Source organism: Trichechus manatus, unplaced genomic scaffold (assembly GCF_000243295.1).
Source record: "Trichechus manatus latirostris isolate Lorelei unplaced genomic scaffold, TriManLat1.0 scaffold00057, whole genome shotgun sequence".
Taxonomy (NCBI): Eukaryota; Metazoa; Chordata; class Mammalia; order Sirenia; family Trichechidae; genus Trichechus; species Trichechus manatus.
In genome coordinates this window covers 3,028,147-3,041,420 of record NW_004443993.1, presented here as the reverse complement: position 1 = coordinate 3,041,420, position 13,274 = coordinate 3,028,147, and the positions used below count along the sequence as shown (strand labels likewise).

General features: G+C 38.0%; 1 pseudogene; it reads right to left on the bottom strand.

Moving 5' to 3' along the window:
• Positions 1 to 4,571: 4,571 nt before the first annotated feature.
• LOC101348608 (olfactory receptor 7E24-like) lies at positions 4,572 to 5,697 on the bottom strand (annotated as a pseudogene).
• Between the last annotated feature and the right edge of the window lie 7,577 nt (positions 5,698 to 13,274).

The window sequence follows — 13,274 nt, the reverse complement described above, 5'->3', positions numbered from 1 at the left end:
GTCGGGAAGAGAGACTCAGGAATGGACCTCCTGAGGCAGATGAACACTCTAGAGGAGAGACATGAGTACGGAATTCGCTGGACTGGAACAGGCAAACTCTGGGCCTGGAAGGCGCAGGCATGCTATATGCAGTTGTACGGCCTTGAGAGTTCAATGTCCAGAGAACACAATTATTCAGATTATTGCATGTTATTCCAATCTCTAAGGGCTCATTAATACTAATGAAACAAGAAGAGAAGAAAGTGAGTGTCCCTGGAATCTAGGCCTTCCCATTTTAAGGAGGAAGCCTGCCTATAATCCTTACTTCTGACTTCCAAGTTGTACAGATCTTAACATAAAAATCAGACACTTTTCTTTCAAATTTTAAACAATAAAAATCAGTGCATGATTTTATATTCCCAAACCCACTGAATTATTCATATAATTTAAGGAGGACTAAGTCTTCTATGGAGCCCTGGTTGCATAGTGGTTAAGAGATTGGCTGCTGACCAAAAGGTTGGCAGTTCAAATCCACCAGCCTCTCCTTGGAAACCTGTTGTGTCCTATAGGGTCGCTATGAGTTAGAATCAACTTGAAGGCAACAAGTTTTTGTTTTTGTTTTTTTTTGGTTTTAGGTCTTCTATACCAAAAATTTGACACTATTTCTATTTTCTGAATTAAGATTTCTATCACTAAAGACAATTTTTTATTTCCCACTCTTTAGCTTTGATGTGGTTTAGAGTTTTATGTGTAGGTGACTTACATTTTTGATAATGTGAATGACAACACCAGTTCTACTTTTTTTTTGGCACTTAATGTACATTGTTACTTTAGGAAATGTGTCACACATGTTTGATAACAATCTATCACTTAAATATTTCATTGGATATATGGAATAACTAGGTTAGGCAATTGGGTAGAGAGCCAAAATTGTGAGTGTTTACCAGGAACGGGTGGACTGGAGGCTAATGAGGTGGTAGAAGAATTTGGAAATGGATAATGGGAATAATTGAACAACCTGATAAACGTAACTAATGTCGCTATAATTACACACATGAAGAATGGTGAAATGACAAACCATTGGTTACATATATATTTACCCAAACAAATAATAATAATAAATGCAGCAATTGGTGAAAAATACACAAACCAAAAAAAAAAAAAAAAAACAATACTTTCATGGTCCTCAAAGACACTGCATTCAAAATATTGGCCAGGACTGCAGTCACCTCAAGGCTTGGTTGGAAGATCTCATTCCCAGACCGCTCACATGTCAGATGGGAGGATTTGGTTTGTTGAAGACTGTTGGCCAGAGGCATCCCTCAGCTTCTGGTCACAAGGGCCTCTCCATCAGACAGCTGGCAACATGCAAGCTGGCTTTCATCAGAACAAGCTGGGGAGAGAGCAAGAGAAGACTGGCAAGATAAAAAGCAGATTCTTTTTACACCCTAAGTTTGGAAGTGATATCCCCATATTTTTAATTTTATTTGTTGGAAGCAACTAAGTCCAACACAAACTCAAGGGGATGGTTTTCCACAAGAGTGTGAATACAGGAGGTGGGGGTCATTGGGAGAATCTTAAAAGCTACACACTGCATAGGCTTCACTCTGTATAAGGACAATTGGCTCTAAGCACAACTAGACTCTAGAGAAGTCCCTCTGCTTTCCAGCCTAGTCACAACCCATCCCACCACTGGACTCTCAGCAAACATTCCCTGGAGAGAAACAAGAACATGGTAGAATTTGCTTTACCTTGGACACTTCTGCAAACCCACCATGCTGCTTCCGGTTATTCAGTCAAAAGTCTTTCCAGTTTCTTAACAAGAGCAGAGCCCTTCCACCAATATTATGCCAATTAAGCCATTCCATGCACAAATTCAGCAAATATCCCCAGTGCCACCTGATATCTGCTTAACTACAAAGGCTCATCTTGCAGCAGAATATATTTTCTTAGGATTTCTTTATTTTTGAAACTCTTGAATTCTTAATAAAATGTGTGTTTTGCTTATTTGGCTTATTCCTAGAGGATAAAGTAAAACGTATGGAAATTATGGCCTGTATCAACCTTTTGGAAACCCTAGTGGCATAATGGTTACGAGCTACAGCTGCTAAAGGTCAGCAGTTCGAATCCGCCAGGTGCTCCTTGGAAACCGTATGGAGCAGTTCTACTCTGTCCAATAGGGTCACTATGAGTTGGAATCGACTCAACGGCAATGGGTTTGGTTTTGGTTTTGGTATCAACCTTTTACATTCTATCCATGATACCCTCTAGGCTCAGAGATCACTTTATTGAGAAACTTGAAGATTATTTTGTGATTAACTTCTATGAAGAAAGCTTGAATATATACCCAATTAAATTGAATAAATGAAGAAATGATGCTATTTATGAATGCGTGCATAAATGGCAGATCCTAATTTTGGGATGACAATATGACCAAAAAGACCTCTTTAAAGTGTTAAAAAGCAAAGATGTCACTTTGAGGACTAAGATGTGCCTGACCTAAGCCAAGGTGTTTTCAATTGCCTCATATGCATGTGAAAGCTGGATAGTGAATAAAGAAGACCAAAGAATTGATGCCTTTAAATTATGGTGTTGGTGAAAAATATTGACTATACCATGGCCTGCCAGAAGAACGAACAAATCTCTTAGAAGAAATACAGCCAGAATGCTCATTAGAAGCAAGGATGGTGAAACTTCATCTCGCATACTTTGGACATGTAATCAGGAGGGAGCAGTCCCTGGAGAAGGACATCATGCTTGGTGGAGTATAGGGTCAGCTAAAAAGAGGAAGACCCTCTATGAGATGGACTGACACAGTGGCTGCAACAATGGGCTCAAGCATAACAATGATTGTGAGGATGGTGCAGGACTGGGCAGTTTCATTCTGTTGTACATAGGATCACTATGAGTTGGAACCGACTTGACGGCACCTAACAATAACAGCAACAAATATGACCAAATGGCAGGCATGTAGATGTGGATTGAAGTGGTAGGAGGTGGTTGGGTGTTGAGACTCTTTAGAATGCTTGCACAGTAGCAAAAGTATAATATTAAGTGAAAGCAATTTCAGAATGTGTAGAAGCCTTCTGATAGTATGGTCTTGCCAAATCTGACCTTAGAGTACTGTACATGGTATATGAAAACCAAAAATAGTTATGATTGTTTGGTAAAATGTGCTTCTTCTAATTTCTGTTCCTATGAAAAATATCCTTGAAGGAAACATCCCTTTTTGGATGCCCAATTAAGAAATATCTATCATCATGTTTTTATCCCTTGTTTTTTTTGTTCAGTCTCTGGGTGGTGCAAACGGTTAACATATTCGGCTGCTAACTGAAAGGTTAGAAGTTCAAGTCCACCCAGAGGCACCTTGGAAAAAAATCATGGCCATCTACTTTCAAAAAAAACAGCCACTGAAGACCATAGGAGCCCAGTTCTACTCTGACACACTTGGGTCACTATGAGTTGGAACCAATTTGACCACAACAGATGGTGGTAGTGGTGTTATTTGTATAACTTATCAAAACCCACTCTTTATTCTGTGATTCTTAATCTTGCATAAAGTATTATATTGAAAAAATGATGTCACTGAATGTTCATAATAACAAAAAGAAATGATACATTTATTTTCTGAAGAGTTAATAGAGATTTATATCAAAGGTCTGGTGGTCCATCTGACAATTGAATGTATGGATGTCAAAATGTCTTCATTTTTTCTTGTGAGACAGTGAATGATTTATTCAATATTAAACAAAGTGAAATGTACCAAAACTATGCCCTAACTAGGCTAGATTTTGAGTATATAGACCAACGATATTCAGTCCTTGCCCTTAAACCGCACAGGTTTCATTGTGTAAAGGTGAAACTGTAAGGTTTCTCTCAGACATCTAGGTTCACGCACACATGGAGTATCAAAGTTCCTCATCAGTAAAGTTGGATGGGGACTCAGCTTAGTGGTAAAATGCAGAATAACTTAAACTAGTTATTGCACAGGTTTTCAGAGACTACACTGCTGCATCAGGAACCATGTGCGGCATCTCTAAAGGAAATATGGATACCTATGTAAAGAAAGACAGAGGGAGCCTGTTTCTAGGGAAATTTCTCTCATTTCTTCTGCCATGTCAGCTCTGATAAAGATCTTCAGCATAAACACATGAGGTATAATGGACCAAGACATATATATTAGTTTTGAACAAAGGTCTCACTTAAATCAGTAACCCTCAAAGTTGGCTTCCCACCAGTACCTGCTGGGGTGTTTTGAAAAATCCCCCATCTAAGCACACACCTCAGTCTAAATAAATCAGAATCTCTGGTGGTGCAACTCAGGCATGAGTATTTTTAGAGATCACCAGATGTTTGCAATATGGAGACAAAATTGAGGACCAGTAACAAGAATTCTCACATCTAAACTACATAAATAGATAAGATATATATAAAGGTATGGAAAATAGGTTCGAGCTGTGAAAAGGATACAGAATTTTTTTTTTTAGAGAGAGTTGTACATGTCACCAGGATGCCTTTGTCTTAGGTGACAAAAACAGAAGGCTCCATAGGTGTTATAGAACTCAGTTGGGCAGATGTTATGATGTACAACAGAATCTAGGACATCCCTTAATTCCCAAAAAAAGTGCCACATAAGCATTATTCTGATATGAAACATCAAAAGAAATGAAAGCCGTGAGAGTTACAAAAACTATGTGACCAAATGACCATGTTTTCCAGCTCTACATATTTGTTTTTTCTGCATATTCTAATCAGCAGACCAAAAAAGATGGCACAGGTATTAAAAATAGGCTGTTCTGCTGAGGAGTCTCTGCAAGGCCCTCTTGATGTGTCTATTCCTCAGGCAGTAGATGAAGGGGTTCAGCATAGGGGCGACAACAGTGTACATCACTGAGGCCACTGCACCACTCCTGAGAGAATGTGAGACAACTGAACTGAGGTACACTCCAAGGCCTGTTCCATAAACTAAGCAAGTGGCAGACAAGTGAGAGCCACAGCTGGATAAGGCTTTATACTTCCCACCTGACGATGGGACTGTCATAATGGGGGAAACAACTCGCATATAAGAGAAAAGGATCCCTGAAACTGGAACACCATCAAAGACGGCACAAATTCAATATACTAATATGGTATTGGTGGAGGTGTCAGAACAGGCAAGGTTAAGGAGCTGTGGAGTGTCACAGAAGAAACTAGGGATTTCCACATCTACGCAGAATGTAAGCTGTGACATCCTAAAGTAGTTTATCTGGGAGTAAAAAAGGCTAATGAAAAAAGATACCAAAACAAGGAAACCACAGAGGTGGGGATTCATAATGACTGGGTAGTACAGGGGTTGACAAATTGCCACAAACCAGTCATAGGCCATTGTAGCGAGGACCAGACTGTCCATATATTGAAAAATATTTAACAAAGACAACTGAATCAGGCAGTCAACATAGGAGATGATTTTGTGATGTATGTGGATGTCATTAAGCATCTTTGGGACTGCAGTGGAGGTGAAATGAATGTCAGCCAAGGAAAGCTTGGAGAGGAAGAAGCACATGGGGGTGTGGAGGTGGCTGTCAGAGCTGACAGCCAGGATAATTAGCAGGTTCCCAAGCCCAGTGACCAGATACATGGGCAAGAACATTCCAAACAGGAGGGTTTGCAGTTCTGGATCCTCTGAGAGGCCCAGGAGGAGGATTCAGAGACATGTGTTATATTCTGTGGTTCCATGTAGCAGACACCTTTAGGAAAAGAAAAGAAGAGATCATAAAAGGAAACAAGTAAACAGGAAATCAGTGAGGCAACTACATTCTGAAAATTCACATGTAAAGTATACACACTTAGGTACCATATACCACCTTCAGCAATATTTCTCAATTATAGCAAAGCCATTATTTTGCTATTTCTTCATTGGTTTCTGTACCTCTTTCTACACACACCCACTTCAGAGACACTCAAATGAAGAATGTTAGAGGAGCAAAGAGATTTAGAGATAAAAAGTTCATAAAAACAGTAAAACAATTAACTCAAGAAGAAATAGAAAACTTCAACAGACCATAGCAAGGTAAGAGATAAAAGCAGTAATCAAACATCTAATTAAACATCTCACAAAAAAGGAAGTCCAAAGCTATTTGGTCACTGGGGAATTCTACCAATCATTTACAGAATTGACTCCAGTATTTCTTAAACTTTTCAAAAGAATAAAAAAAAAAAGGATACAATGGTCCTTAATTCTTTCTATGAGGCTGGCATTACCCTGATACCAAAACAAGACAAAAACACAAGAAAACTACAGACCAATATCCCTCATGAATGTAGATGTAAAAAAAATCATCAACAAAATATAAGAAAACTTACTCCAAAAGCATATTAAAAGGATTATGCACCATGATCAAGTAGAGTTTATCCGAGAAATGCCAGTGTGGTTCAACATCAGAAAATCAATGTAATATACCACAACAATAAAACAAAGGAAAAGAACAACATGATCATCTGAATCAATACAGGGAAGGCTTTTGACAAAATCCAACACCCTTTCATGATAAAAGCACTCAACAAGATAGGAATAGAAGGGAAACTCCTTAACTTGAGAGAGGGTATTTATAAAAATTCTACAGCTAACGTCATGCTAAATGGAGAAAGACTGATAGCTTTCCTCTTAAGATCATGAACAAGACAAGGGACACCGGCTCTCATCACTGCTATTCAATATTGTACTGGAAGTTTTAGAAACAGCAATTAGGCAAGAAAAAGAAAAGGAGTCCAAATTGGGAAGAAAGAAGTAAAAATATCCCTTTTTGCAGATAAGATGATCCTAAATATAGAAGACTCCAGAGAATTCACTACAAAGCTATTAGACTAATGAATTCAGCTAATGTATTCAGCAAAGTGGCAAGATACAAGGTCAAAACACAAAAAAGTCAGTTTTTATACATCAGAAACAAACAATCTGAAAAAGAAATTAAGGAAACAATTCTATTTACAGTACAATTTAAAAAAAAAAATACCTAGGAATAAATTTAACAAGACAGGTGAATGACTTGCACACTAAAAAGTATAAGACATTACTAAAAGAAGTTAAAGATGCTCTAAATAAATGGAAGGACAGTTGGTGCTCATGGATTTGAAGACTTACATTGTCAAGATGTCAATACTAACTAAATGAATCTATAGATTCAATGGAATACCCATCAAAGTTACAACAGTCTTCTTTGCAGAAATGGAAAAGTCAATCTTCAAATTTATATGGAACCACAAAGGAACCCAAATAACCAAAGCAATCTTGAAAAAAAAAAAAAGCAGAGTAGGAGGACTCACACTCCCTGATCTCAAAACCTACTGTAAAGCTACAGTAATCAAAACAGTATTACTTGGTATAATGATAAACATATAAACCAATGGAATAGAATTGAGAGTCCAGAGATGAGCAGGCACATCTACAGTCAATTCATCTTTGCCAAGAGTGCTAAATCCATTAAATGGGGAAAGAACTGTCTCTTTAATAAATGGTGCTGGGATAACCAGATTTCCACATGCAAAAGAATGAAGCTGGACCCATACTTCATACCATATATGAAAGTTAACTCAAAATGTATCAAGGATCTACATGTGGGAACTAAAACCAAAAATTTCTTAGAAGAAAACATAGGGGCACTACTTCAGGACATGGTTTTTAACCATGGATTCTTAGATATAACATCAAAAGCACAAGCAACAAAAGACAAAATAGATAAATGTATCTCATCAAAGTTAAAAACTTCTGTCCATCAAAGGACTTTATCAACAAGGTGAAGAGACAACCTACAGACTGAGAGAAAATTTTTCGAACCATATATTGCATAAAGGTTTAATATCCAGAATGTATGAAGAACTGCAATTTATCAAGAAAAAGAAAACAATTGAAAAGTGGCCAAAGGACTTGAACAGACATTTCAACAAAGAGGATATACAAATGGCTAACAAGCACATGAAAAGATGCTGAATTTCGTTAGCCATTAAAAACCAAAAAAAAAAAAAAAAAAAAAAACCCGTTGCTGACAAATCGATCCTGACTCATAGTGACCCTATAGGACAGAGGAGTTTTTCCAAGACAGTTAATCTTTACATAAGCAAACTGCCACAACTTTTTCCTGCGGAGTGATTGGTGGGTTTGAACTGCCAACATTTTGGTTAGCAGCCAAGCACTTTAATCACTGTGCCAACAGGGCTCATTAGCCATTAGTGATGTGCAAATTAGAACCACACAACATACTACTTCACCCTCACAAGAACGGCTAAGATAAAATAAAATGTTGACAAGCATGTGGAGAAATTGGAAATCTTGTCCATCGCTGATGGGAAGGAAAATTTGTTCAGCCACTACGGAAAACAGTTTTGGTGATTCCTCAAAATATACACATAGAAGTACCATACGACCCAGCAATTCCACCCCTAGGTATATACTTAAAGCCACAACACAAACAGGCACATGGACACCAGTATTCATAGCAGCACTATTCACAATAGCCAAGAGATGGAAACAATCTAAATGACAACCAAGAGATGACTGGACAACAAAATGTGGTATATACATACAATGGAATATTAGCCATAAACAGAAATGAAATCTTGATACTTGCTAAAACACAGATGAAAACGTTATGCTAAGTGAAATGAGCCAATCGCAGAAAGACAAATATTGTATTATCTCACTTACATGAAATACCTAGAATAGACAAATGTATAGAGATCAAATTTTATTAGTGGTATCAGGGGTGGGAGGGAGGAAGAAAGGGGGGAACCATTGTATAGGAAGAATTGAGTTTTTGTTTATGGTAATGGAAAATTTGGAAACAGTTATTGGTTATGGTTGCCCAACAGGACTGATGTCACTAGTGTCACTGAATTGTTTATGTGAAAAATGTTGAATTGGCATATATTGTGTGCTATATATTTTCACAGCAATACTAAAGACAGTAAAATATTATTGTCCTGTTTATGATGGAAACATGGAATAAGAAATATTCTTAACCCTTTAAGAAAAAAATCAGTCTAATTAAAGGACACTAAGAAGCTGCAAAATATATTTTATTTTATCAAAATACAGTGCACTAAATTCCTTTGATTGGACCACTTATACATACCCTGTAAGAGAAATGTAATAAAAAGTCTGCCTCCATTGTTTTGGATGTTTGACTGCTGACAGCTCTTAAACCTCACCCTCCCTCCTGCCCCACATCTGGGCAAGCTGATAAGACAGCCCAGATGCTCCCTTTTTAGCACTGGCAATAGATTCAAACTGGGCAAGCCCCTGATGATGTCCTAGAACCTTCAGTTCAGATCCACACCCTAACCACAAAAAAAATCCAAGACAGTAACTTGCCTAGCTCTCCCAAGACACACTCAGCCCAGCTTGGGAGGCCTCCCCTGCTCTCCCTTGACAGTCTCGTTACATGAGTAATAAAACTTTTCATAAACTCTTGGTGTGTCTGTGACCTCATAAGCCTCGACTTTTGAATCAAATTTTGGGGGGAGGGTCCATGCTGAATATAATTCAAAGGCGGTTGCAGGACTACATCTACAGGTAACTGTCAGAAATTCAAGCCACATTCAGAAGAGGATGTGAAATGAGGGATATCATGGCTGATGTCAGATGGATTCTGACTGAAAGCAGAGAACACAAGAAAGATGTTTACTTGTGTTTGATTGACTATGCAAAGGCATTAGATTGTGTGGATGATAACAAATTATGGATAACATTTCGAAGAATGGGAATTCCAGAACACTTAATGAGGAATCTGTACATACACCAAGAGGCAGTTATTCGAACACAAGAGGATACTGCATGGTTTAAAATTAGGAAAGGTGTGTGTCATTTTAGTATCCTTTCATCATACTTATTCAATCTGTATGGTGAGCAAATAATCCAAGAATGTGGACTATATGAAGAAGAACAAGGCATCAGGATTGGAGGAGGACTCATTAACAACCTGCGTTATGCTGATGACACAGCCTTGCTTGCTGAAAGTGAAGAGGACTTGAAGCACTTACTGATGAAGATCAAAGACCTCAGCCTTCAATATGGATTACATCTCAACATAAAGAAAAAAAAATCCTCACAAATGGACCAATAAGCAACATCATGACAAATGGAGAAAAGATTGAAGTTGTCAAGGATTTCATTTTACTTCAATCTACAATCAACACTCAAGGAAGCAGTAGTCAAGAAATCAAATGATGTATTGCATTGGGCAAATCTGCTATAAAAGACCTCTTTAAAGTGTTAAAAAGTAAAGGTGTCACTTTGAGGACTAAGGTGCACCTGACCCAAGCCATGGTATTTTCAGTTGCTTTATATGCTGAGCCTAGCTGGTACAGTGGTTAAAGAGCATGGCTGCTAACCAAAAGGTCACGGTTCAAATCCACCAGCAGCTCCTTGGGAACCCTATGGGGCAGTTCTACTTTGTCCTATAGGGTCGCTATGAGTCAAAATTGACTCTAAGGCAATTGGTTTGGGTTTTGTGGTCATATGCATGCAAAAGCTGGACAATGAATAAGGAAGACCGAAGAAGAATTGATGCCTTTAAATTATGATTTATGCAAAGAATAATGAATATACCATGGACTTCCAGAAGAACAAACAAATCAGTCTTGGAACAAGTATAGCCAGAATGCTCCTTAGAAGCAAGGATGGTGAGACTTCATCTCACGTACTTTGGACGTGTTATCAGGAGAAACCAGTCCCTGGAAAAGGACATCATGCTTGGTAGAGGGTAAGCAAAAAAGAGGAGGACCTTGAACAAAATGGATGGACACAGTGGCTGCAACAATGGGCTCAAATATAGCAACCATTGTGAGGATGGCACACGACCGGGTAGTTTTTCGTTCTGGTGTATACAGGGTAGCTATGAGTCTGAACCAACTCAAAGGCACCTAACAACAACAACATCCTGACACTGAAGAGTGGTCACAACAAGGCAGAACCACAGAAACAGCATTCTAAATTAAAGTCAAATGTTCTTAATCAGATAGCATTTTTTTTTTTAAATTTTATTGTACTTCAGGTGAAGGCTTACAGAACAAATAGTTTCTCATGAAACAGTAGTACACATGTTGTTTTATGACATTGGTTAACAACCCCACAACATATTAACCCTCTAACTTCTCAACCTTTTTTTTTTTTTTTGGTGAAAATACACATAGCCAAAGATACACCGTTCCAAAAATTTCTACATGCACAGTTCAGTGACATTGACTATGGTCTTCCAATTGTGCTGTTATTCTCACTTAAGATGAAGGTTTACAGAACAAAATAGTTTCTCATTTAACAGTTACTACAAATGTTGCCCTATGACAATGGTTAACAATCTCACAACACATCAACAATATCCTTACTCAACCTTGGGTTCCCTATCACAAGCTTCCTTGTCCTCTTCTGCCTTCTGGCCCTTGTCACTGGACTCCTGTACCTCGTTAGTCTCATTTGGTTTTACGGGGCTGTCCACTCCCAGGCTGAACAGTGAACCTCAGAGGTAGCTTCACCACTGAGCTAAAAGGGTGACTGGGGGCCATACTCTCGCGTTTTCTCCAGTCTCCTTTAGGCCAGTAAATCTGGTCTTTTTCTTTTTTTTTTTTTTTTAGTTAGAATTATGCTCTACATCCTTCTCCAGCTCTGTCCAGAACCCTCTGTTGTGATCCTGGTCAGAGCAGTCAGTGGTGGTAGCCGGGCACCATCTAGCTGTACTGGACTCAGTCTGGTGGAGGCCGGAGGCCTTGGTAGCTGTGGACAACTAGTCCTTCGGACTAATCTTTTCCTTATAATCGGATAGCATTTTTATATGACAGTTATCTTCATGAGATTTTTCTGTCCACCCCTGGTAACCACTAATAAAACTAGATCCCTATACACTTGCCTATTCTTGATATTCCATGTAAGTAGAATCATACAATACTTGTCCTTTTGTGACTGACTTATTTCACTCAGTGTGATGTTTTTAAGATTCATCCATGTTGTAGCATACATCAGGACTTCATTTTTTTTTTTTTATAACTGAGTAATATCAAAAGTGTGTGTTATTTTTTAAAAGTCCTTTCGAGTATAAATTCTGACCTTTGTGTGTTATTTTTTAAAAGTCCTTTCGAGTATAAATTCTGACCTTTGATCTTTGGTGGACTTCACATTTTGATAAATATGTTTTTGTTAATGCACAAAATCATACAGCATCATTGATTCAAAATGACATTCAGTGTAATTTCCCTATCCAAGATTAAACTGATACTGAGCACTCTGCTCTCCTAAAATTAACTGATAATGAGCACTCTGTTCTCCTTTTCCATTTGTCATTTCATTTTCTTTTTATGCAGGGTTATCTGAATCAAACTTCTGGTGGTTGAGGCCACTCTTTGCTTTTGTCATCAGCATTTGAAAGGGCTTGGTAAAAGTGCTTAAATATATTTCTAATCTTAAACATATAACGCATTTGTTTCTCATGAACCAGTTTCTCATCCAAACCAGTATATTTACAGTTGAGGAGTTCAGGACCAAGGGAGATCACAGAGCCAGATCTAAAACCCACCCTTCTAATGCCTAGTTAACAGCTTTTCAAGTTAAGAATTCCTGGTACCAAAACGAAACCAAACCCGTTGACATTGAGTCAATTCCATCTAAGAGTGACACTGTAGGACAGAATAGATCTGCCCTGTAAGCCTTCCAAGGAGCAAATGGTGGATTCGAACTGCTGATCTTTTGGTTAGCAGCCCAGCTCTTCACCACTGCACTACCAGGGCTCCAAGCCTCCATGGTAATGGGATTATAGTTCTCCTAAATTCAGTTCCCTGAAGGCAACTCATGTTGTCATTCTCCTTGGAAGGACATAATTTGATATAAATTAGGGAAAATGTCAGAATGAAAAGTACTGAGTATATTATCACAAACTCCTGGACAGTTTCCTCAAATCTGAAATGAGGATAATAATTGAACCTACTTTACACAGTTGTTGTAGTAAGAAATTAAGTTAAAATAAATATATTAGAATGCTACTTCCCAATTCTCGCTGATTATTATAATTGCCCATAGATCTTTTAAAATATATTGATGCACTAGCCACATCCAAGAACCTGTTAATTCAGAATCCCTACACATGAGGTTCTTGGTGATCCTAAAGTACAGCAAGTGTTGTGAATCACTGACTTACAATATTGTCACACACTTAGCAAATGGTCCATTAAGGTTAGCTATTATTATTAATACCCACTCTACATATTAAATATGTAAACACTTAATAATATTTGTTTCAGAACTCATATTTTAATAGACATTTAATATATTACCA